This window comes from Camelus dromedarius, chromosome 3 (genome assembly GCF_036321535.1).
Source record: "Camelus dromedarius isolate mCamDro1 chromosome 3, mCamDro1.pat, whole genome shotgun sequence".
In the NCBI taxonomy this organism is placed as follows: domain Eukaryota; kingdom Metazoa; phylum Chordata; class Mammalia; order Artiodactyla; family Camelidae; genus Camelus; species Camelus dromedarius.
The window spans coordinates 35,926,306-35,932,305 of NC_087438.1; the positions used below are offsets into that span (position 1 = coordinate 35,926,306).

Below are 6,000 nucleotides of genomic sequence, written 5' to 3' on the forward strand. Positions count from 1 at the left end.
GGGAGTTCAGGATTTGTAGATACTACTATATATAAATAGACAAACAACAAGGTTCTACTGTATAGCACAGGAAACTATACTCAATACCTTATAGTGGCCTATAATGAAAAAGTATATGGAAAGGAATATAAATATGTATAAATGAATCACTATGCTGTATTCCAGAAGTTAACACAATAGTATAAATATACTATACTTCAATTTAAAAAAAAAGTACTTTGGAAGGCAAAAAAAATTACTGAAAATACATAGTGACATTGCTGAAAATGTCATTTAAAACAAATAATCTAGTAGTGAAAGAAAGTCATAATCTCTGCAGTAGTCTCTAAACTCAAGATGAGTAAACCTTATTTTGTAAATCAAATTATTTAGTTTCAAGTCCTTTTCTGTGTTTATTTCCATTTTGTTATCTTCTGCCTTTTCTAAAATCTTGCTTATGGCTTCCAGCCCTTTTTCAGCTTTGCTCAGAGTATTAAGGGGAAAGTCTTCTGTTACACTTGAGCCAGTTTACAAATGTGCAGAAAGTAGTTGTGAGAGTAACTCACCTCCATAAAAGGATGTGAATCTCTAGGATCAGAGTTGGAGGCCTCGTGGGTGGGCAAACCAGCTCCACCAAGATATTCTTCCACCAAGGCTCTCTCTCCTTCAACGTCAAGCTTGGAGGGCCTGAGTTTACTGTTTTTTAGGAAAACAATATTTCCTTAATAGGCTCATTGTGATAATCAAATACAAAAATATAGGTGCAAACCTTGCAAAAGTCTGATTTAAGCAGACACACAATACATACTTTACAAAAACAAAGACTTCTGTGAATCCACACCCTTTATTTCTGCTTCCCTACCACCCACTGAACCCAAAATCTACCATGGTTCCCTAATCTATCAAAGAAGTGAGGTTGGTCTGGCATAACTTGTTCTTAGCTCAGGTGATCACCGCTTCCTTTCTCTAGGATGCTCACAAATTATTTCTTTAACAATCTCTTAAGAATATGTATCACCCTGTCTGTGAGTTGGTTTCTGTTTTGTAAGTAAGTTCATTTGTGTCATTTGAATCACTATGCTGTACACAAGAAACTAACACAACATTGTAAATGACTATACTTCAATTAAAAAATAATTATATATAAAACCAGAGATACAGAAGTTAATTACCTATAAAATATCTATAGTCTTAAAGACAGCACATATATTTTTCTTTAAAAAAAAACTTGAGTAGGATTGCCATCCAGGTACTGGTCTTTAAGCAGAATCCACCTACTTCAGCTGTTTTAGAAATTATACTAAAATTCTCCCTTCTCTCATCTTCTAATTTCTTTTCTGTTTATAACCCCCAGTTTGTGGTCTGTTAAACCTCATCCTTGTTGATATGACTGACTAACTCACCTCCTGAAAGCAAAGGGAGTAAGCCTTCTTCAGCTCTGTATTCCCAGCTCCTGGAGTTGTACTTGGTACAATAAAGTCAAATGCAGTTTTTTTTTTTAATTGCTTGAATAAACAAATGAACAACAACAAAAAAAGAAAAGTAAATAAGAGTTTAGGAGAGAGTCAAGCTGTGCCTCCCCCCAACCTTTTTGTTGTTATTCTAGCTTCCCCCCCCAAATTAAAGCTTATCGGAGGTAGAGGTGGGGAGTAGGGTTAATTTTCCTGCCACTATTCTTACAGATTCATGACACCGCTTTATAAGTACTTTTTTGTGTCCTCGGTAATGTGAACTACAGTTGACCCTTGAAGAATGCAGGGGTTAGGGGAGCTGATTCTCAGCTAAAAATCTGAGAATAACTTCACCGTCGACCCTCCATGTCCCAGGGTCAACATCCAAGCATTCTACCAAACCAGGATCAGATCGTGTAGTGCTGTAGTATGCATTTAGTGAAAAAATCCAAGTCTAAGTGGACCCGAGCAGTTCAAACCTGTTCGAGGGTCAACTGTACTTTATAAGGTACTTTAAAAAAAATTGATACTAGTGTTTTCCCAGATATAGACAGTTTTATGGTATTTAAAATAAAAGTTCTAAAAGGAGGTCACAAGAGACACTTATTCTTATGCCTAAATTAACAGTGGGAAAAAAAGATTTTTCTGTAAACAATCCCAGTAATAAATATCATAAACTAAAAAAAGACAAAAACAAAAACAGACAAACAAAAACAACAACAAAAGCTATCCCCTTCTAAATGACTATATTAGGGAATACTCCTGATTGGAAAATTCCTCTGCTTTTCTTCCTCATTAAGATCAGTCAGAAATGCATTTCTAAGAACTTCCTAACCCTCAGAGCCACCTTCCCTTCCAGAGTTTCTCCCATAATGAATTTCACTACCCTTTATAAAATCTACGGCAATATTTCTCAGACTTTGCACATTATAATTATCTGGGGCATTATTTAAACATACAAGTGCCCAGCCCCAGCCCCAGAGATTCTGTTCTAGGATGAAGGTCTAAAATAGAACCCAATCATTGTTTCATTATGTTTAACAAATGCCCCAGGAGGTTCTGAGGCCCATCAGAATTTGAAAACTTTGGATCTAGTCAGCCCACATTTTCACTCTCCAAATTTTAATAAAGTATAATTACTTTCTTCAAAGTAATTGCTACACATTAAGACTGCAGTACAACGTAGTAATTAAATACCTGGCCTCAGGAACCAGGCTCACTGACTATCCTTAGGCAAATTACTTAAATCTTTCTGTGCACTATTTTCCTTATTTGTAGGATGGGGAATGATAATAATAGTACTTACCTCTTAGGTTTGTTATGAGGATTAAAGGAGATGATACGTCTAGAACACTTAGCACATTCTAACACAGTGCCAAGGCACATATTAGGTGCTCAATAAATGTGGGACATTATTATTCAAAGATTCCTGTCATTTCTTTAGAATCAGGTTGATGGAGCGTCCTATTAAACATGGCCTAAGGATAGTGACCTGGGGCCTTCCAAACCCTTTGTGTGGAGCCCTCTGGCGCTCTCTGGGAATGTGGAACCGTCTGGCTGGCGCTCTCTGAAGCTGCTCTGAAGTCTATAACCCCACCCCCACACCCTCACATTCCCCACCCCCGCTCCTGGACTCACCCTGTGCCTGGAGCTGACTGGCACCCTTAACCCTAACTCCTCACTTCAGGACCCTCCACATACTTGCATTTCTGCAAGATAAAAAACATCTTCCTTCCATGTGTGTTTACCCTAACAAAATTAACAACCCCAGGAAATGTCTAGTCTCACAATATCCTGGGCGGACAGGCCTCACGGCACATCCTGCCCTTATCAGAGTCATGAATGCCATTATTCAGAGTAGCCCTTGACAAGTCTTAGAACCAACCAGGTACCTGTGCACAAATCGATCATGCAACCCCTACCCGTTGTGTTCGCAGCCCCTTCCACTCAATAAAAGACCCTCACATTCAGCCCTGCCTCACACAGACATCTCATCTATGTGGCCCACTGGTGCCTGTAGCAGCATAACTATAAATCTCTCCTTTGTTCTTAAACTTCTCTTTGTCTTTGGTAAATTCTTTTACTTGCCATGTCCCCAAACACTTTGCAGTTGTATGTTAACATCTATGTTTATGAGTTTTGCTGTGAAATGGAAATATAGATAGCTCTTACCAGGTCTCCAAAGGGCGCCTGTGACACTGTGCTGAGCTCTAGACCCTAGCTGCTCAGCAGTGCTCTCAACTGGCAGTGTCTGTGTCACCTGAGGCCTCTCAGGAAGAAGACTCCACGGAGACTCCACCCCAGGCCTCCTGAGTCAAAATCTGCATTTCAAAAAGATCACAAGTGTTTCCTGTGCACATTAATGTTGAGAAGCACTGCCCCAGAAATTTCCCAGGTTTTCCTGATAGTGAGAACCACCTGATATGCTTATTAAATATGCAGATTACCTGGTGTCTTTCTTGGAAATTTGGATTCATTAAATCCAGTCATTTTAAAAATTACTCTGGGTTATTGTTATTTAAGGTGGAAACACCACTCTTGAAGATGAAGCTATCAGCGAGTGAAGAATTTATCAGATATTCTGCTTATAGCTGAACCAGCCTTCCTGCAACAGATTCTCCCACCTTTGTGTAGGAGAGCCAAGGAGAGAGTATTTGGTCCATTGGCTGCTTCAAATCCTGGAAGCAGTTCCTATCCATATGAATCCTTGGGATAAATCCCTTTGTTTTCTCTAACCAGCTTGAATACCTAACTTGGAAAAATGTCTAACACAATGCCACTAATTACCTCGGTGGGGTTTTGGGGGTTGGGGTTTTTGTTTTTTTATTTATGTATATTTGACATACAATGATATATTAGTTTCAGGTGTACAACAAAGTGACTGATATTTAAATACATTACAAAACAATCACCACAATAAGTCTAATAACCATCTGTCTCCATCAAAGTTATTAGTGTTACTGTCTATATTCCCTATGCTATACATTGTATCCCTGTGATCTATTTATTTTATAACTGGAAGTTTGTACCTCTTACTCTATTTCAGCTATTTTGCCCACTCCCCACTCTCCTCCCCTCTGGCAACCACTGTTTTTTCTCCTCACCTACTAGTCTGTTTTTGTCTTATTTTGTTTGTTCATTTGTTTTGTTTCTCACATTCCACATATAAGTGAAATCATACAATATTTGTCTTTCTCTGATTTATTTCACTTAGTATAATACCCTCTAGGTCCATTACCTTGGGGTTTTAAAAAATATTTGATACACATAAAGGAATATTTATAACGTGTATAAATTGTAAAGCATAACAAAATAAACACCTAGGGACTCACTACCCAAGAAAAGAGCTAAAACATCTCTGATATTTTTGAAGTTACCTGGGTGCTCCTTCCTGATCCTATACCCCCAGCCCACTCTATTTTCCATCCACACTAACCCCGAGGTGACTACCTTCTAAATTTTGTCTTTATCATTGCCTTTATTTAAAAGAAAATTATGACTTTACCACATATTTGTCCCTAGTCAATATTTTATATGTTTTGAGCTTTATAAAAAGTGTCACATCATGTACACCAGTAAATGAGGGTTTGCTTTTGCACTCACCAGGCCTTATTAATGTTGTTTCCTGTTGCTACAGATCAATCATTGTCACTGATGGATACATTTCTCTTTACATGAATATGCCACTCTTTACTTATCCAGTCACCTATCAACAGACATCTGGGTAGTTTCCTTCGGACTTTTAAAATGCATTTTGAAAAATACACCTATGAACATTCTTGTATGTGCTTCCTGGTGCACTTTGGCAGGAGTATCTCTAGAGCATTTAATAGGAGTAGAATTGCTAGTGTAGGCTGACAATTGCCCCTAAAAATATGTTCACATTCTAATCTCCCAAACCTGTGACTGTTGCCTTATACGGAAAAAGGTCTTTGTGGATGTGATTTAATTTAAGACCTTGAGATGGGGAGATTTTCTTGGACCATCCAGCTGGGCCCCAAATACAACCACAAGTGTCCTTTTAATTTGGAGGCAAAAGGAGATTTGACTCCAGACAGAAGAAGGTAAGATGCCCTGTCAACACTTTGATTTCAATCTAGTGAAACTGATTTTGGACTTCTGGTGTTCACAACTGTGAGAGGATAAATTTGTGTTGTTTTAAGCCATCAAGTTTGTGGTGATTTGATCCAGCAGCCATAGGAAGCTCACACAGATATGCCTATATTCAACTTTACAAGATAATGCCAAGCTATTTTCAACCAAAATTGGCAAGTATCCAGAAACTAAGATGTGTCCATGTCATGTATCAAATATTAACACCAGTGGTGGTTTCAGAATTCTCATATAGGAGGATTTAGAAAACCTGTCTTAAAGCTGCATTTACATAACACATTCAAAGCAACTGGAAAAAAAAATCAAAGTTCTTATCAGAGAATACGAGTGGAGAGAGTAGGTTGCCATTGACTGGCACACTCCCAAGTTATTACTTCGCAGTCTTGCTAATAACAACAGAGTTCTCTGCTTGTTTGCATTATTCTTTTGCTGTTGGGGACCTTGGAGAGATCATCTT

The 6,000-nt window shown here is 38.2% G+C and overlaps 1 long non-coding RNA gene across 1 annotated transcript; it reads right to left on the bottom strand.

The window, feature by feature from the left end:
* Window positions 1-387: 387 nt before the first annotated feature.
* LOC135321050 (uncharacterized) lies at window positions 388-2,968 on the bottom strand. Its single transcript, XR_010380463.1, has 3 exons — window positions 2,737-2,968; window positions 1,383-1,484; window positions 388-675 (listed from the first exon to the last, which is right to left on the bottom strand). It is a non-coding gene; the product is annotated as an uncharacterized LOC135321050 (long non-coding RNA).
* Window positions 2,969-6,000: the final 3,032 nt, after the last annotated feature.